General features: G+C 45.4%; 1 pseudogene across 1 annotated transcript in view; it reads left to right on the top strand.

Annotated features, from left to right (window-relative positions):
• The window catches only part of LOC143803759 (cytochrome P450 2A6-like), a 143,358-nt pseudogene that overhangs the window by 7,881 nt on the left and 114,664 nt on the right, over window positions 1–20,813 (top strand). Inside the window, exons 2-5 of the transcript XR_013220957.1 lie at window positions 8,843–9,006; window positions 15,745–15,816; window positions 16,621–16,781; window positions 18,794–18,970. The product of XR_013220957.1 is annotated as a cytochrome P450 2A6-like (transcript). The remainder of the gene's footprint in view (window positions 1–8,842; window positions 9,007–15,744; window positions 15,817–16,620; window positions 16,782–18,793; window positions 18,971–20,813) is intronic.

Below are 20,813 nucleotides of genomic sequence, written 5' to 3'. Positions count from 1 at the left end.
CCACCTGAAGTGTCCAGCCCCATCGTGGTACGCTTCCAGTACCATGGGTGCATCTTGCCTTGGAACCACTATCTGCCATACCAATTCATGGGTGCAGGGGTCGATACTCCTTCGGCACAGCTTACCATCATGAATAAACAGCTTGATTCTCCCCTTCCACAGCTGTTGGGTTTCTTGTGGATCATCCGGGCGGGGATGCAAACCTGCCTGCGTCAGGAGCTCTTTCACCCGACGGACCGCAGGGTCACCATCCTGGGTCTCTGCCCACCCGTGATGGGGCAGGGGATTCAGCGTGGCATACTGGTTGTTTTTGTGCCTGTTCTTCACATGATGGGAGCATTGAGTGGCTTTAGGGTGATGGAAAGCCGGCAGATCTACTTCCTCAAGGGCCTCCGGGTCCTCCCCCGTTTCTGGCAAATTGGGCATTCGTGACTAGGCATCGGCATTCGCATTCTTGTGTCCTGCCCAGTACTGGATGGTGAAATCGTAATTGGACAGCCGGGCCATCCACCGCTGTTCCAATGCCCCGAGTTTTGCCGTGTCCAAGTGCGTTAGTGGATTGTTATCCGTGAAGACGGTGAATTTCGCTGAGGCCAGGTAGTGCTTGAACCTCTCCGTCACTGCCCAAACGATGGCGAGAAATTCCAGCTTGAAGGAACTGTAGTTGTCAGGGTTCCTTTCCGTGGGACGAAGTTTCCTGGTGGCGTAAGTGATTACCCTCTCCTTGCCTTTCTGGACCTGGGACAACACAGCTCCCAGTTCTACGTTGCTGGCATCCGTATACAGTACAAACGGTTGATCATACTCAGGTTAGGCCAGTACCTCGTCTCCCGTCAGCGCCATCTTCAAGCAAGTGAATGACTCTTCCAGTCCTTCGTTCCAATCAAATGGGGTGCTCTTCCCCTTGGTCTTCTTGGATTGGCCCACCAACAGATCTTGCAATGGCGCGGCCTTCTTGGTGAAGTCCTTGATGAACCTCCTGTAATAGCCTACCAACCCGAGGAACTGCCGGACTTCATGGAGGTTGCTGGGTTTTGGCCAGTCCTTAATCACTGTAACCTTGTCGGGGTCTGGGGCCACTCCTTCAGCACTCACCACATGGCTGAGGTACTGCACTTTGGGTTTCAGCAGGTGGCATTTGGATGGTTTCACCTTCAAGCCAAAGTTGGACAGGGCTTCAAACACCTCAGCCAGGTGCTTCAGATGGTCTTTATAGGTCTTGGAGAAGACAATGACATTGTCCAGATACAGCAGTACGGTTTCAAAGTTCTTGTACCCCAGACAGCACTCCATCATCCTCTGGAACGTCCCCGGGGCATTGCACAATCCGAAGGGCATGTAGTTGAATTCACAGAGACCCATCGGCATCGTGAAGGCCGTCTTCTCCTTGTCCGCCTCCGCTACGGGAACCTGCCAGTACCCACTGGTGAGATCCAAGGTAGAGAAGTAGTTAGCAGATTTTAACACAGCCAGTGACTCCTCTTTCCTGGGCAGTGGGTATGCATCTTTACGTGTAATGTGATTTAACTGCCTATAATCCACACACATTGTTATTGTGCCATCGTTCTTCTTAACGAGAACTAATGGAGCTGCCCAGGGGCTACAACTGTCCCTCACTACCCCAGCCTCCTTCATCTCTCGCAACATGTCCTTTGCACACTGATAATGAGCTGGGGGTACAGGACGGTATCTCTCTTTTATGGGTCGATGATCCCCTGTGGGGATATGATGTTGGATCCCTTTCACCTGCCCAAAATCTAGGGGGTGTTTGCTAAAGACCCGTTCGTACTCATGAACCACCCTGTAGGCCCCCTGTTTCTGGTGAGGTGGGGTAGAGTGAGTGCCCACGTTTAATTCCTGACACCAATCTTTCGGTTGCCCTGCAGAACCGTTGTTCTCCGCCGGATCAGACGGGACCAAGGGCCCAGGTGCCTGTATCACACTACTATTAACAGTAAACAGTTTGGCAAGTGTGGCATATTTGGTTAGCTGGACTTCTTCCTCCCCACAATTGAGAACACGTACTGGCACCCTCCCCTTGCGGACATCAACCACCCCTCTGGCTTTCAGGAGGGTAGGCCTATTATCTGAATATACAGGTTCTACCAGGGCCTGATAATCTTTACCCCTGAGGCCCATGGCTGCCCGACACCATATTAACATTTGACTCCTGGGGGGTATCTTAATGGGGTTTGAATCACTCACTGTGACACATCCAATTTCACCACCAGTCAGCTCTACCTGCTGTCTTTGCATTAGGGCCCTGATTTCTTTTTGCAGGACACGTTGTTCACTGTAGTTAGCTGTTTCTGCGACCTGTTGTAATAGGACAACTTCTGCAAGACAATTTTCTATAACATTAGTACCAATGGTCATGATGGGATTACACTCACGGCGGTCAATATCAACAATTACAATCCCTTGGGCCTTCAATTCCACCCGCCCCACATTGATGGTGACCTCTTTATACCCCACTTGTGGCAATGGCGGACCATTACTGGCTATTATGGTGAAATCATTATTGGGGCCACGAGTAATATCGGTGTCCTCCCAATACCGTCTATAAAGCACATAAGGCATAGTCGTCACCTGAGAACCGGTGACCAGCAGAGCGTTCATGGGGATACCGTCGATCACAACGGGAAGAACTGGTCGCCCTCCAACGTATTTGGCTCTCCAATGCTGCGGGCCTGATCGTCCTACTCCTGGGGGTTGGCCCTTTGCCCCAGGGGTTGCTCATTTAAAGGACTGTACCTTGCAAAGTGGCCCACCTGGTGGCAGCGGCGGCAGATAGGTCGTCCGTCCCGATGGAAGCAATTGTCGTCCCTGCCTCTGGTCGGCGGAGTCCTCCTCTGTCGCATCCGGGGGACATCCTCTGGTCTGGAGGCCAGCTGGATCTTCTCCTTGGGGGCCTCCTGTAGGGACTGCACGGTCCGGGCTAAGGCAGCATCGCTCTTGGTCAGCTCCTGCATCTGGAGGCGGAGTCCTGCAGGGGAGTCGTCCTCTAGGCTCTGGGCATCGGCCTCGGCGGCAACTGGGGCATCCAACGCCACCTCCTGGTGGTATGTGAGAGCGGGACGCCTGGGAGGCACTGCACGGCTGGGCTGTCGCTCTTGTAGCGCCTGGATGGCTTTATCCTTGAATTGCGCAAAAGTCAGGTCTGGATTCTGCATGGCCAGGAAGTGCAATTGACCCCTTTGGTGGCTGTACAGGAGCCCCTCAATGAACCGCTCCTTCAGGAGTTTTTCTTCAATTTGCATGCTGCCGGGGTCACTCTGCTTGATGGCCCGCAGCGCCTCCTGGAGGTTAAGGGCATAGTCCCGTAAGCTATCCTGCGGCCTCTGCTTGCACCCATAGAAAGTCAGCTTAATTTCTGTAGCGGTGCAGGTGTCAAAGGTGGCTTTAAGCTTTTCAAAGACCTGCTGTGCAGTTCCCTTATCCGCGGCAGGCCAGGACTTCACTTCCCTCAGAGCCGCCCCAAAGAGTTGGCCTGTTATCATATGAACTTTCTGGGGCTCTGTCAAGGGATAGAACTCAAGCAGGCTGCAGATCCCCTCTTTAAAGTCAGTTAATGTATGTGACGCTCCAGAGTATTGCGGGAGCCAGGTTGCTCCAGGTAGGTATGGCATGGAGAAGGGCATGATGGCTGTTGTAGCCGCAGCAGTCTCCGGCTGGCGGATAGGGGCAGCGAGCTCTGCGGCAACCGGCTGTGGTACAAGGCCCGCGGCAGCGTCTACTGTGGGGGTCGAAGATGCCTCCGGGTCTGCGGCTGCAACCGCCGCCTCTGCTCCCCCCGACTCAGACATGGCCACTCCTTCCCCCTGCTAACCTGCTGGAAGTTGGTGTTCCTCTTCCGGGATCGTCGCTTTACCGCATCTTCTGGTTCCGCGCTCTTTTTGCCCAGCTCCGCCCACGAAGCTATGGCTCCTCCCTTCGTGCGCGGCGATGGCGGATTTTGGCGGCAAATAGCAACACACAGTCTGTGCAATAAATCACAGTTCAAGCACAGTAAATCACAGTTCCAAGGCACACATGACCTGATTCTTCAGGCTTAAGTAGATCCTGTTCGTGACGCCAAGTTTGGAGCGCCCCCAGACGCAGGGCCACGGGGTACTCGGTACCAGGCTTCTCTGTCTCAGTTCTGGGATTGTCACGGTGGCTAGACCCGGTCCGTGACCCTGCTAAGGGGCGTCCAGTGAAAGGTGTAGGTGAGGCGTGGTGCAAGTCGCGATGAATAACGAGAACACAGGGTTGCAGTCTCTTTAACTCTTTACTGAGGGCTTCGGGATCCTCAATCCAGAGTTCTGTTAACAGGGCTGGCTGAGACTGGCCGGTCCGAAGGCACATCCAGAGTTTCCTTTGCCGGTGGAAATCAGTGTCTACCTTCTAGCGCCTGTGTGTTGTAGTACCTCCCTGCTGAGCACCACGGGATAGTCCTCACAACTGTCGTGTATGTTTCTGTTCTTTCTCTCTCTCTTCGTCCCCCAGATGATATGGCTAGGACCCACCCGTATGACAGGGTATGCCTGGAGCTATTTTATAGGGACCCTAGGGACGCCCCTCTCCCACAGTTTGCCTCCGTTGTCTTCGTTAGGTGTAATGGTGAGACAGCCAACCTGTAGTTAACTGCCCGGCCGTAGTCTAAAGTAATGCGTGGAGTCTCTTACTTTCTCGGCGTTCCGGCCACCGGCTACGCGCCTCAATAGGATGTTGCCTCGATCTTACAGCACGACTCCTACTGGTGTTATCTCCTTTTTGCTGTATTCCCGTTTCTCACTCTTCACAATAAACCTCGCTTCTTGTCCTTTCCTAGCACTCTGCCAGGATCCCACCCCTGACAGGCCCTCTCTCTAGCTCTTCCCAGCTACTTTCTCCCCCACTTCCTGTCCAACCCCCCAGTTTTACCAAAGTGTGAGGGGTGGCCTACGAGCTAGAACCACTCCCCCTGGTAGCTGGAGTGTGAAGTGTAATGTGTGTCTGTGATACCTGGTCAGGTGAACTCCTTTAGTGCCATCAGACATACCATCACTCCCCTTAGCGGTGGAGCGACAGTACTGCAACGACCAGGACTCTGGGGCGCTGCAATTGCATTCGAGATCTCTTCATATTTCCATAAGTACTATGTAAAATATGGAATTGTGTGGTATTGTATGTAGAAGTGACCCTTTTATTACTTTGGACATATTGGTTGATAAACTGAACATTTTGCAGTGGTCTCTAAATTTTTTCTATATATATATATATATATATATATATAGTACAGACCAAAAGTTTGGACACACCTCCTCATTTAAAGATTTTTCTGTATTTTCATGACTATGAAAATTGAACATTCACACTGAAGGCATCAAAACTATGAATTAACACATGTGGAATTATATACTTAACAAAAAAGTGTGAAACAACTGAAATTATGTCTTATATTCTAGGTTCTTCAAAGTGGCCACCTTTTGCTTTGATGACTGCTTTGCACACTCTTGGCATTCTCTTGATGAGCTTCAAGAGGTAATCACTGGGAATGTTTTTTACTTCACAGGTGTGCCCTGTCGGGTTTAATAAGTGGGATTTCTTGCCTTATAAATGGGGTTGGGACCATCAGTTGTGTTGTGCAGAAGTCTGGTGGATACACACCTGATAGACCTACTGAATAGACTGTTAGAATTAGTATTATGGCAAGAAAAAGCAGCTAAGTAAAGAAAAATGAGTGGCCATCATTATTTTAAGAAATGAAGGTCAGTCAGTCCAAAAAATTGGGAAAACTTTGAAAGTGCCCCCAAGTGCAGTGGCAAAAACCATCAAGCGCTACAAAGAAACTGGCTCACATGATGACCGCGCCAGGAAAGGAAGACCAAGAGTCACTTCTGCTTCTGAGGATGTTTATCCGAGTCACCAGCCTCAGAAATCACAGGTTAACAGCAGCTCAGTTTAGAGACCAGGTCAATGCCACACAGAGTTCTAGCAGCAGACACATCTCTACAACAACTGTTAAGAGGAGACTTTGTGCAACAGGCCTTCATGGTAAAATAGCTGCCAGGAAACCACTGCTAAGGACAGGCAACAAGCAGAAGAGACTTTTTTGGGCTAAAGAATACAAGGAATGGACATTAGACCAGTGTAAATCTGCGTTTTGGTCTGATGGGTCCAAATTTGAGATCTTTGGTTCCAACCACGGTGTCTTTGTGCGACACAGAAAAGGTGAATGGATGGACTCTACATGCCTGGTTCCCACCGTGAAGCATGGAGGATGAGGTGTGATGGTGTGGGGGTGCTTTGCTGGTGACACTGTTGGGGATTTATTCAAAATTGAAGGCATACTGAACCAGCATGGCTACCACTGCATCTTGCAGCGGCATTCTATTCCAATTGGTTTGCATTTAGTTGGACCATAATTTATTTTTCAACAGGATAATGACCCCAAACACACCTCCAGGCTGTGTAAGAGCTATTTGACCAAGAAGGAGAGTGATGGGGTGCTACGCCAGATGGCCTGACCTCCACAGTCACCAGACCTGAACCCAATCGAGATGGTTTGGGTTGAGCTGGACCGCAGAGTGAAGGCAAAAGGGCCAACAAGTGATAAGCATCTCTGGGAACTCCTTGAAGATTGTTGGAAGACCATTCCCGGTGACTACCTCTTGAAGCTCATCAAGAGAATGCCAAGAGTGTGCAAAGCAGTCATCAAAGCAAAAGGTGGCTACTTTGAAGAACCTAGAATAAGAATAAGAATGCCTTCAGTGTGAATGTACAATTTTCATAGTCATGAAAATACAGAAAAATCTTTAAATGAGAAGGTGTGTCCAAATTTTTGGTCTGTACTGTATATATATATATATATATATATATATATATATATATATATAATGCAAACCCATAGTTCTGTGCCAACATTTTATGCAGATATGATGATAATTGTAAGTTAATGTCTGCACAATCCCACACAAAGTACTGTGAAAAGTGTCAGACAGTTGTGGGAAAAATGCTGCAAGATAAGAATTCTATCTATCTATCTATCTATCTATCTATCTATCTATCTATCTATCTATCTATCTATCTATCTATCTATTCTATCTGTCTATACATTATAACATTAGTTTCACTGTCAAAAATTAAAAGTGCTTAGGACAGTATACCTTTATTAGGATCCTGTATAATAAGCTGATTATAAAGGATGCCTGCCACTATGTACCATCAGCATTTAGCTGTGAGCTGTGAAAAAACCCTGCAACAAGTATTTAATGTGTCTGTAGCACCTCCACAGGAGAAATAAAGTATTACATTTTGCTCTTAATTGACTAAATGTAATCCAAGCACATGTTGGCTCCTCCAGTGAGATGCTCTTTGTACATTCTACTCTTCTCACCAGCTAATAAATTTGGCACCTACTACGGGATTCCTACTATAAACTCAAAAATGTACACGTCTGTGTACAGTAAAGATATATATCTTTGTACTGTGTTAGCCAGTGGATAGAAAAATATTTAGAATTGAGAGTCCTCAGTGGTTGATACCTTTTAATGGCTAACTGATATCTATCCACTGGCTAACACGGTACCAAGATATATATCTTTCCTGTATCCAGTTAGCCATTAAAAGGTATCAACCACTGAGGACTCTCAATTCTAAATATTTATATATGCCTGTGTAGCAATTACATCTTTTCTTCAGGGATCTCAACATTTTTTAAATTTTTAGGCTGGCTTCACACTTGCGTTGGGCAGAGCTGCGAAGGGCTGCGTAGTTCCTCCATTAAGCCCTGCCCACTGCCGCACCTCTTCCATTCATATCTGCCTATGTCGGCAGGCGTCCTGAGTACCTATCCTTAACATTGGGTATGCAGGCTATGCGAATGTATGCTGATGCCTACGCATGCATCGTTTTGATGCTGCACTGAACTGCATCGAACACAACATGTTGCATTTTGTTGCCGTCACGCAGCGTAAAATGAGCGTAGCCCTCCTCAGCTGTGCCCAATGCAAGTGTACCAACAAAGCAATATCTGTGTTTGGGTGTAAACCATACAGAAAATCCCAATAACGAAAAACAGAAAATATAGCAAAAAATGGGATAAATATAAAACATAACTTTTAATGTTATAAAAGACCATAAAAAAACAAGTCACCCATGTGATCAAAAACACATAAATTAAGGCAAAATCTCCACCATGGGATATGATGATCCCTGGAGACTAGTACGCCTTTCACAGGATTAAAAAAAATCCCGACAGCAAAGTTGCTGGCGAGAAATACATTACTGGGGTATGATTAAATGCAAAAGCTGAAAACCTGTTTAACAATTACGACAAGTACAGCACCATACCCTCAGTCGCATAGTAGAACATATAGAAAATCAGTAACGGCAAACACTATGGGGAATGCCTGCTGATTCCTCTAAGCATAGAAAAAGGAACGGTCTTACCAATTCCGTAGAAAAAAGAGGGCAGTGGAGCACCAGATAATCCCTTGTTTAGGTCGATATCCAGACAGTGCAGGGAAGACAATCCCTATATCATTCCCTATGGGGCTATCGATAGACTAACCCCGTTGCTCCTGCCCTTACAAGGACAGTCCACAGCTATCCCTGTATATAGACATGCCCTGCACTCTCCCTAAAGTATTCGTCCCAACACATTTCATTCAAGCATAATCTTCAGGGGACATGCTTGTGTATAGGGAAGAGGTGCCTATATGCTAAAGAAGAAGGACATAGAGTCCTGCCACCCTCTATGCTGTCCTGCAAGTGTGAAACCAGCTTTAGATAGTAAATATACAGTTTTTGCCTACAGTATATCTTACTTGTTTGGAGGATAAATTCACCAGATTTTAAGATTTTTATTTCTCTCTAGCTAAGTGAGACGTATGGACCTGTCTATACCATCTATTTTTCAAACCATCGGACCATAGTACTGATAGGGTATGATGCCGTGAAGGAAGCATTGGTGGACTGCAGCGACGCATTTAGTAACAGGGGAGACATAGGAACAGGAGAGCTTTTTTTTTAAAGATTTTGGTAAGTTAAAGTAAATTAGTGTAATGCCAAAAATATGATACTTTGCCATGATATTAACCCCTTTCTGCCATCTGACATACTATCCCATCCATGTACCCTGGCCCGTCTGACCATGGACAGGATAGCACATCATTGGCGATCGTCTGCGCTCACGGGTGGTATGTTGCCGATAGCAGGCGGATGTCAGCTGATTCTCACAGCTGATACCTGGCACTTTAACCCCCGGAACACTGATGATTCAAGATCGCAGTGTTCTGGTGCCGGCAGAGGCATAGAGAAGCATTGCGCAGGGAGGGGGCTCCCTGCATGCTTCCCTCAGAACAATGCGATGTGATCGCGTTGTCCTGAGGTTCTCCTTTCAGACCTCCAGCTCCAAGATGGCCTTCCGGGTACTGCAGGGAGGTGGCCTCTCAGTGCCTGTTGAGAGCAGGCATCAGCAAGCCTCCTTCACTTCCTGTCAGATCGCTGATCAGATACAGTGTAGAGCAAAGTGTCAGATCAGCGATCTGACTTTATATAGTGATGTCTCATCCTGGGACAATGTAAAAAAATTAAAAAAAATATTAGCATGTGTAAAAATATTTTTTTTCAAATTCCTAAATATAGAAAAAAAATTCCAATAAATATATTTCTTTATGCAAATAAAAAAAACAATAAAAGTACATATATTTAGTATCGCCGTGACTGTAATGACCCGACCTGTAAAGCTGTCCCACTAGTTAACCCCTTTAGTGAACCCAATAAAAAACAAAAAAAGGCACAAAAACAACGTTTTATCATCATACCGCCGAACAACAAGTTTAATAACACTCGATCAAAAAGCCGGATAAAAATAAACAATGTTACCGGTGAAAACGACATCTTGTCCCGCAAAAATCGAGCTACAATACAACATCATCATCGAAAAATTAAAAAAGTTATAGCTCTCAGAGTAAAATGATTACGAAAGGGGTTCCTGGTGCGCTGTGGGTGAGCTGTCCGGCATATTTATGGGTAAGCACTTTAGTGGTCATTTGTGCATGTATGTAGCGATTTAGCATTTGCTCCATATGCGTTATCAGCGGTGGAAGCATGCAATTTGCTACCTTATAAAGTGACTATATGTATGGCCACACACTATTATTGTGATCTTTACTTACCGGATATATTCTTTGCTCCCCACGTTCACCTGCACTGCTTCAGTATTTCTCCTTAGTTCCAATCTGTTATGGTGCATATTTGGATATTTATTGTTGTATATTATCTTCAACTTGTTTCAAAAAACTCTTTGTAATTTTATATTGTATTAATAAAGCTATTTTTATTATGATATTTGGGATTCTTGTACTCCACTTTTTTGCTTTTATATATAAATGAGGTATCGCTGTAATAGTACTAACCCAAAGAATAGAACTGCTTTATCAATTTTACCAAACACGAAACGGTAAAAACGCCCCTCCAAAAGAAATTCATGAATTGCTGGTTTTTGTTCATTCTGCTTCCCAAAAATCATAATAAAAAGCGATCAAAAAATGTCATGTGCCCTAAAATGGTACCAATAAAAACGTCAACTCGTCCCACAAAAAACAAAACCTCACATGACTCTGTGGGCCAAAATATGGAAAAATTATAGCCCTCAAAATGTGGTGATGAAAAACTATTTTTTGCAATAAAAAGCATCTTTTAGTGTGTGACAGCTGCCAAACATAAAAATCAGCTATAAATAGTAAATCAAACCCCTCTTGATCACCCCCTTAGTTAGGGAAAAATAATAAAATAAAAAGTTATTTATTTCCATTTTCCCATTAGGGTTAGGGTTAGGGTTGAGCCTAAATTTAGGGTTAGGGTTGGGGCTAAAGTTAGGGTTAGGGTTGGAGCTAAAGTGAGAGTTAGGGTTGGGGCTAAAGTTAGGGTTAGGGTTGGGACTAAAGTTAGGGTTAGGGTTGGGGCTAAAGTTAGGGTTAGGGTTTGAATTAGGGTTAGGGTTGGGATTAGGATTGGGATTAGGGTTAGGGGTGTGTTAGGGTTAGGTTTGTGGTTAGGGTTATGGTTAGGGTAGGGAATAGGTTTAGGGGTGTGTTGGGGTTAGGGTTGGAGTTAGAATTGGGGGGTTTCCACTGTTTAGGCACATCAGGGGATCTCCAAATGTGACATGGCGTGCAATCACAATTCCAGCCAATTCTGAGTTGAAAAAATCAAATGGTGCTCCTTCCCTTCCGAGCTCTGCTGTGTGCCTAGTGACTTACCCCCACATATAGGGTATCGGCGTACTCAGGACAAATTGAACAACTTTTGGAATCCAATTTCTCCTGTTACCTTTGTGAAAATAAAAAATTGGGGGCGAAAAAATAATTTTTGTAAAAAATTATGATTTTTTATTTTTACGGCTGTACGTTATAAACTTCTGTGAAGCACTTGGGGGTTCAAAGTGCTCACCACACATCTAGATAAGTTCCTTAGAGGGTCTAGTTTCCAAAATGATGTCATTTGGGGGCTTTCCACTGTTTAGGCACATCAGGGATTCTCCAAACGCAACATAGTGTCCAATCTCAATTCCAGCCAATTTTGCCTTGCAAACTCAAACGGCGCTCCTTCAATTCCAAGCTCTGCCATGCGCCCAAAAAGTGGTTCATCTGCATAAATGGGATATTAGCGTATTCAGAACAAATTGTACAACAACTTTGGGGTCCAATTTCTCCTGTTACTTTTGGTAAATAAAACAAATTGGATCAGAAGTAAATGTTTTGTGAAAAAAATTTAAATGTTCATTTTTTTTAAACATTCCAAAAATTCCTGTGAAGATTTTGAAGGGTTAATAAACTTCTTGAATGTGATGTTCAGCACCTTGAGGGATGCAGTTTTTAGAATGGTGTCAATATTGGGTATTTTCTATCATATAGACCCCTCAAAGTGACTTCAAATGTGATGTGGTCCCCCCAAAAAAATGGTGTTGTAAAAATGAGAAATCTCTGTTTAACTTTTAACCTTTATAACTTCCTAATAAAAAAAAATGTTGTTTCCAAAATTGTGCTGATGTTAAGTAAACATGTGGGAAATGTTACTTATTAAGTATTTTGTGTGACATACCTCTCTGATTTAAGGGCATGAAAATGCAAAGTTGGAAAATTGTGAAATTTTCGCCAAATTTCAGTTTTTTTCACAAATAAACATGTCATATCAAATAAATATTACCACTATCATGAATTACAATATGTCACTAGAAAATAATGTCAGAAACACTGGGATTCATGCAAGCATTCCAGAGTTATTACCTTATAAAGGGACAGTGGTCAGAATTGTAAAAATTGGCCCGGTCATTAACATGCAAACCACCCTCGGGGGTAAAGGGGTTAATATAAAATATTCAACATCACTACATGTAAACCATATAATTATAGTACACTGCTCAAAAAAAATAAAGGGAACACTAAAATACCACATCCTACATATCACTGAATGAAATATTTCTGTTGCAGATCTTTATTCATTACATAGTTGAATGTGTTGAGAACAATAAAACATAAAAATTATCAATGTAAATCACAACTAATATCCCATGGAGAAGGTATGGAGTTGGAATGATGTTCAAAATCAAAGTGGAAAATCAAATTTCAGGCTGATACGACTTCAGTGGAATTGCCTCATGACAAGTAAATGATGTTCAGTTGTGTGTGTGTTGCCTCCATGTGCCTGTATGACCTCCCTATAATGCCTGGGCATGCTCCTGATAAGGCGGCGGATGGTCTCCTGAGGGATCTCCTCCCAGACCTGGACTAAAGCATCCGCCAACTCCTTGACAGTCTGTGGTGCAAAGTGACGTTGGTGGATGGTGCGAGATATGATGTCCCAGATGTGTTCAATCGGATTCAGGTCTGGGGAATGGGTGGGCCAGTCCATAGCTTCAATGCCTTCATCTTGCAGGAACTGCTGACTCACTCCAGCCACATGAGGTTTGGCATTGTCCTGCATTAGGAGGAGCCCAGGGCCAACTGTACCAGCCTATGATCTCACAAGGGGTCTGAGGATCTCATCTCGGTACCTAATGGCAGTCAAGCTACCTCTGGCGAGCACATGGAGGGCTGTGTGGCCCTCCAAAGAAATGCCACCCCACAGCATTACTGACCCACTGCCAAACCGGTCATGCTGAAGGATGTTGCAGGCAGCAGATTGCTCTCCATAGCGTCTTCAGACTCTGTCACATCTGTCACATGTGCTCAGCATGAACCTGCTTTCATCTGTGAAGAGCACAGGGTGCCAGTGGTGAATTTGCCAATCCTGGTGTTCTTTGGCAAATGCCAATCATCCTGCACGGTGTTGGGCTGTGAGCACAACCCTCATCTGTGGATGTCGGGCACTCAGACCATTCTCATGGAGTCGGTTTCTAACTGCTTGTGCAGACACATGCACATTTGTGGCCTGCTGGAGGTCATTTTGCAGAGCTCTGGCAGTGCTCCTCCTGTTCCTTCTTGCACAAAGGCTGAGGTAGCGATCCTGCTGCTGGGTTGTTGCCCTACTACAACCCCCTCCACATCTCCTGCTAGTTCCTCCAGCCTCTGGACACTACGCTGACAGACACAGCAAACCCTCTTGCTACAGGTTGCAATGATGTGCCCTCCTGGATGAGCTGCACTACCTGAGCCACTTGTGTGGGTTGTAGAGTCCGTCTCATGCTACCACGAGTGTGAAAGCACAACCAACATTCAAAAGTGACCAAAACATCAGCCAGAAAGCATTGGTACTGAGATGTGGTCTAGTCCCCACCTGCAGAACCACTCCTTTATTGAGTGTGTCTTGATAATTTCCAATAATTTCCATCTGTTGTCTATTCCATTTGCACAACAGCATGTGAAATTGATTGTCAATCAGTGTTGTTTCCTAAGTGGACAGTTTGATTTCACAAGAGTTTGATGTACTTGGAGTTATATTCTGTTGGTTAAGTGTAGCCTTTATTTTTTTGAGCAGTGTATTATCTACAATACTTGATTGGTGATGGTGATGATAGTGGGCAGAATTATTATGCAAGGGATTATTATGACTATGTCATCATTTTTATATAGATTTTACAAATACAGCAAGTTTTGCATTTTGGATGAAGCAGATCAGGTGACTTGTATTTGTGTAATGAAGGGGGATGGAGTCTAAGGATACAACACCCTTTATGAAGGTGTGCATAATTTTGAAGAACCTGTGCCTGGATCAGTAATGGGAACAGACCTCCACTTCCACTCAGACAATAGCAAGATATAGGTGGGGGACATTTATGTGCTGAAATTATTAAAGATGAGCTAACTGGATGGTTACAGATTGAAGATGGACTTAAAATCAAGTCCCAAACCTGCCGCCAGGTTTTAGAAAACAAGCAGTGGCACAGGACAAAGTCTGTATCTTTCAGGAACATCATGGTTCTTCTGCAGGACAATTCTCCACAAATGTCAGAAATGTATTTTTGTACATTGTGAGATACTTAATTATTTTCATGTTAGCAGATGAAAATACATAATTGAGCTGGAAAAATGTATGCTTTTTCATTCATAATAATTCTGCACACTAATAGTTGTTCGATAATTCTGCACACAGATATTCTCCTAAAAGAGACACAATCTAATTTTTACTTTCTTAATTACCATATATACTTGTGTATAAGCCGAGTTTTTCAGCACTTTTTAGTGTTGAAAATGCCCCCCTCGGCTTATACATGAGTCAATTGTCCCAGAGGGCCGGCTGGTGAGGGGGAGCACTGGAGCAGCGGGTGACTGAGGCAGGAGCCGGCGGCTGTGGCTGTAACTGTGCACGCTGCTAAAGAGAAATTAATATTAATTTCTCTTTTAGCGTGCACGGTGACACCCGCAGCTGCCAGCATCCAGAAGACATCCTACTCACGTCCCTGCAAGCCCTGCATCTCTTTGGTTCCGGTGTCCAGCAGCTCTTCCTGTGCTGAGAGATCATGTGGCCCTGCTCATTAAAATAATTAATTTGCATGCATCTCCACTCCCATAGGCATGGAGATGTGGGCATATTCATTACACTAATGAATGGGGCCATGTGATTGGCTAGCACAGGAAGAGCTGCTGGACGCCGAAACCAAAGAGATACAGGGCGTGCAGGAGGTGAGTAGGATGTTTTTTTTTTCTTCTTTTTGTAATAGGAGCCATGCATACCAGGACGGGAGGGGGGAGCCATGCATACCAGGACAGCGACGAGGGGAGCCATGCATACAAGGACAGCGATGAGGGGAGCCAGGTATGCAAGGAGAGGGATGGGGGAGCCACGCATACCAGGACAAGGATTAGGGGGACAATGCATACCCGGCTTATACTCGAGTCAATAAGCTTACCCAGTTTTTCGTGGCAAAATTAGGTGCCTCGGCTTATACTCGGGTGGCTTATGCTCGAGTAAAAACGGTATTAAGGTTTCAGGTTTATTAACCAACAACACTACAGTCATTCAATAATAATAATAATAATAATTTAAAAAAAAATAATCATGAAAAATACAAATTGGAGAACAATTGTGCTCACAGTGTACGTCTTGCTGATGTTGACCTGACAGGTGTGTAGGGCCCGTAACCTTTGTCAGGGCATGGTTATCAGTTGGAAACAGTAGCTTGTAAAATGGAGAATGGAAACCAAGAAAGCTGACCTGTTTCACTCAAGCAGCTCTAGCTACTATAATAAGGTCTACTGTGCACATAAAGACTTAGAATACAAACTTCCACAATCTAGATTTAGAAACTATTTAACCAAATGATTGAACTTACAGGGGTAATTGCAAGCAGTGGAGAAAGGTGGAAAATCCTTTGTCGCATCTCTCAACCTGGACCATCATTTCAGAGTTTGATAACTTAAAGGGTTGTGCCACCATAATAAACTCAGCAGAAAAGGTGGAAATAAATAGTTTTGTAAGTTACATTTATTAAAAATTATACTCCAATCAAAAAATAACAAGGTTTCGTCTTTTGAAGCAAGCACTCCCTGGCATTATTCCATTCTGTCCTCCCACTGACCAATCAGCTGGCCAAGCATGCACAGTTCCTGACATAATATGAGTTCCCCCCAACTGCCCACCTCCAGTGTGTACAACGTATGCTCCCTGCGCTCAACCCTCATTGGTCTGACAGCTAGCGCAAGGAGCAGATTCCCGAAAGCACAGAAGTGTGTCAGTGATTTTCCCCTTGCTTTTGCAGGTCTGACCCCTAGGTGAGATTGTTCTGCTTCACAGAGCTGTGTGAACACAATTGCAGACAAACAATTCCCGCATTCAAACAGGTCTGTAAAGCAGGACTATCTCATCCAGCGGTCAGACTTTTTTGAAACTTCTGGATGGTTGGGAACCCTGGTCCCTAGGAATATGAAAAGATTGACTGGGAAAACAAAAGATTAGTTATGGTGAAATATACCATTATCGATCATTCTTTTTCTCTGTGTACAAATAAAAAATTGTTCGAATACTCACTGCAGTATTAGGTCAATGGCTTATCCACTGATGGGTACAGTTAACTTTACCATGAGCTCACATGTCACAACACACTATAGATCTGAAGTCCTACTGTGTAATGTTTGCCATTGTCCATATTTTCTTACTATATGTATTGCATTGTATAGTAATGACTGACCACATGGTTATATTCCCCTACAGACTCTCCAATTAATCCAGTTCATATAATGCGACTCACTGTTTCCAATGTCATTTGCTCCATTGTATTTGGTGAAAGATTTGACTATGAAGACAAAACATTCTTAACCCTCATTTCACTTTTTAATGAAATTACAGAGCTGTTGAACAGCACTTCAGCACAGGTAAATAATTGCATGCTACCAACTACAACCAAACTCTATGTTGTCCTATTTTGCAGTCATATTCCATTCTGTCTGACCTGTGTAACACCCCAGGTAACTGGTTGTTACAGTGATGTTGCCTTCCCTTTGGGGAGGGTGATATCATTCTTTGAGGCAAGGAGGATTCCCTTTATCGAGTAACGCACCTACATACAACACATTCTGAATTCAGGCCTGAAGGGGTAGCTCTGAACCTGGATTCAGGGGAGCTTTCCCAGCTTTAAGTATTCTGGTCTGGAGGAGGAGTTAGTCAGTTGGTCCAGGGAGACCAGAGAGATGAGTCTGAAGAGACAATGGAGGAGTGAGGACTGAGAGCAGAGTTGCCGTGCATGCACGAGAAAGTGGTGCAGTCCTTGGAAAGGAAGAGAGTTGGACAGAGATTGCCAGAGAGGAGCTTGTCTGGGAACATCAGCTTGGGTGGAGCTGGTAAGAAAGGAGTATAGCTGAGTAGATATGGGAGTCTGCAGCTCCTGGCAGAAAGTGGAAGAGAGCAGTGAAAAGGACCAGTGGGGCCGTGCAGCAGGCGTGCGAGCTGCAGCTCCAGGAAAGGAAGATAACTTGAAGGGTTACATGTTAGTGAGCATCAGAGGAAAGAAGCACAGGAGAAGGAAAAGGCTTGGAGGAGAATTGTGACCGGGCACCCTCTGGGCCAAAGCACAGAAACAGGGCACCAGGAGCCTGAGGCTGTGTTGAACTCCAGGTCGCATGGCAGAACCAAAGGGCATAGGACTTTATGTAATTTGCCTGCACCCAGACCTGAAGGTGCAGCAGTATACAAGGAGCCCAGGTCGTAATAGAGACCCTATAAAAATGCTCACACTGCCCACCATATAAACAACTGTCCCAGGACAGGAAAGGGAGGACTTTGCCAGCAAGCTACAGGCAGCAAGGACCTCGCATACCAGCACGAGTAAGAAGGCTTATGGACCTCACCTGGTAGAGGGATCCACCACTGCCTCCAGACTGGCCGGACGATATCACCACCTGTTCATGGTACCCTAGACTGTGGCCTACTACCACCAGTAAACCAAGTAAAGACGTTACAACTCTGTGTCTTCCATTTATTTTCCGGCATACACCATTCCTGCCCGACACACTGGGAGCCCTGGAGACTTTGCTTCACCTGTGGAAAGCGTCACTATCTTTGCTGCATTAACATCACCCCAGAGATCCCTGTTAAGCAGTGTCAGTCCCCGCTGACCGAGAACCACAGGTGGCGTCACAAACAAAAACTTTATTAAACCCTTTAAAGACCTTTCCCCTCTTTTCCTTGAGCACTCAGAGCCACGGACCGAGTCGCTGCCACTGTGACCACCTCTTTAATTGCGACCGAACCCTGTAACCGAGTACGCCACTGCCCTGGCGGGAGGCTCACCTCTATATCGGTATATTGACAAAAATAGGGGGAAAATAACAGGGAACATGGAGCCCGACTCAACAAGACTGGCATTTATTTTTACATTGATCTTGATGAAGAGAAAAGGTGGGGTCCAAGGCACTTGAATGCTTAAGAGGGGCACACCTCTTAATGAATCAAGTGAGGCACAAGGTGGCATGCCCATCCGTATCCACCTTGCCACAAAGCTTATTCCAGTTAGAGACCATACTAAGATTTGTGGCATAAATATCGCTACCATGCATCATAAATTGGACGAGATAGAGTTGTCTTGCTCGTCACACCCCACTCCCAGGTCTGCTGAGTTTGTCAGAACTGGGCAAAATGGTCTTTGTTCAAAAATTGGGTCTTTTTGAAGCTTTTTAATGCCAGAATTCTGTCATGAAGGTTTTGTTGATTTGGGGCAATGGGCCATTTGAAGTCTGAAATCATGGGGACATGTATGATTTTTAAGTGTAGATTCACTGTATCATCAGCAACTTCTTTTCAAAAAGTAGGGCATAGAATTTAAATATGACACTGACGTAACAAAATAATAGTAAAATCATGTTTTTCTATCACTTCTTCTCTTAATAAGCTCCTCTTCATGTTCCCAAGAATAATGTCCCACATTCCTGGTCCTCATCGGAGGATCATTCAAATTATGAATAATTGGAAGCAATTTATTAAGGAGATGACAGAGACACATCGAGCCACCCTGGATGAAAACTGCCCTCGCGACTTCATAGATTGCTTTCTCATGAAGATGGAAGAGGTACGTTTCTTGATAATGTTAGATATTAAGAGATTTGAAGGAAATTAAAATTCAACTAGCTTTGAAAAACGGCTTTGAAATAAACGTGAATGAATTGATCTTCAGAAAACTGACCTTGAGTCAAATTTCCTAAAATATGCAGAAACTCACAAGTTCAAATCCAAACATGCAAAGTCGCCATTTAACACTGCTGAAGGCTTAGAAAGTGGAATAATATCAAGTGCGGCTGCACAGGCTTCCCGTTAATGTCCTTCAGCTATCACATTACTTAACTCAGCCAATGAGGAAGGTTATCACGGCTACTATAGAATATGGGGGGAGGCCAGAAAGCACAATATGCGGCCTGTACTGTGTAGGGACAGGAGGTCAGAGAGCACAGATTTTTCCACGTAGGGATAAAAAAAATACCTAATCTGAATGTGATGTACTAATTCAGTGCTCAAGTACCGAATATACTTGAGTTTAAACTAACCGGAGTATAAGCCGAGGCACCTACATTTGCCACGGAAAACTGGGAAAGCTTATTGACTCGAGTATAAGCCGGGTATGCATTGTCCCCTCATCCCTGTCCTGCTATGCATGGCTCCCCCTTCCCTGTCCTGGTATGAATGCCTCCCCATCCCTGTCCCTGTCTGCATGCCTCCCCTATCCTTGTCATTGTTTTGCATGCTTACCCCTTTCCTGTCCTGGTATGAATGCCCCCCATCCCTGCCCCTGTCTGCATGCCTCCCCCATTCCTTCCCTGCATGCATGCCTCCCCTGTTCAGTCCCTGTATGCATGCATCCCCTGTTCAGTCCCTGCATGCATGCCTCCCCCGTTGAGTCCCTGTATGCATGCCTCCCCCATTCCTTCCCTGTATGCATGCCTCTCACATTCAGTCCCTGTATGCATGCCTCCCCCATTCCTTCCCTGTGTGCATGCCTTTCCCATTCAGTCCCTGTATGCATGCCTCCCTCATTCAGTCCCTGTATGCATGCCTCCCCCATTCAGTCCCTGTATGCATGCCTCCCCAATTCAGTCCCTGTATGCATGCCTCCCCAATTCAGTCCCTGTATGCCTGCCTCCCACGTTCCATCTCTGTTTGAATGCCTCCCCTTTCCCTGTTCAGGTATAAATGCCTCCCTTCGTTCTGTCTCTGTATGCATGCCTCCCCGTTGAGTCCCTGTATGCATGCCTCCCCCATTCCTTCCCTGTATGCATTCCTTTCCCATTCTGTCCCTGTATGCATGCCTCCCACATTCAGTCCCTGTATGCATGCCTCCCCTATTCAGTCCCTGTATGCATGCCTCCCACGTTCCATCTTTGTATGAATGCCTCCCCTTTCCCTGTTCAGGTATAAATGCCTCCCTTCATTCTGTCTCTGTATGCATGCCTCCCCCATTCCGTCCCTGTATGCATGCTTCCTTATTTCCTATCCTTGTTTGCATGTTTCCTATTGAAAAAAAAAAAACAAAAAACTTCATACTCACATACCTGCGCGCCCTGGGTGCTGGCACTGCTGGCAATCTAATTTTGGCCGCCGGTGCCTGCCTGCAGCTCTTCCTGTGCTCAGCGGTCACGTGGTACCGCTCATTAAGGTGATGAATATGCGCTCCATGCCTATGGGAATGGAGAAACGTCCATATTCATCGCCTTAATGAGTGGTACCACGTGACCGCTGAGCACTGGTAGAGCTGCAGACAGGCGCGGGTGGCTGGAAGAGATGCAGTGCCAGCACCGAGGGCATGCAGGTAGGTGAGTATGATGTGTGCGCCCGCTCCTGGAACCCTCTGCTCCGCCGCCCCCCTTTCCCCCACCGGCTTTCTGTACCGTGACTTGTGTATAAGCTGAGAGGGGCGTTTT

This window comes from Ranitomeya variabilis, chromosome 2 (genome assembly GCF_051348905.1).
Source record: "Ranitomeya variabilis isolate aRanVar5 chromosome 2, aRanVar5.hap1, whole genome shotgun sequence".
In the NCBI taxonomy this organism is placed as follows: domain Eukaryota; kingdom Metazoa; phylum Chordata; class Amphibia; order Anura; family Dendrobatidae; genus Ranitomeya; species Ranitomeya variabilis.
This window is presented reverse-complemented; position numbering and strand designations above follow the sequence as displayed.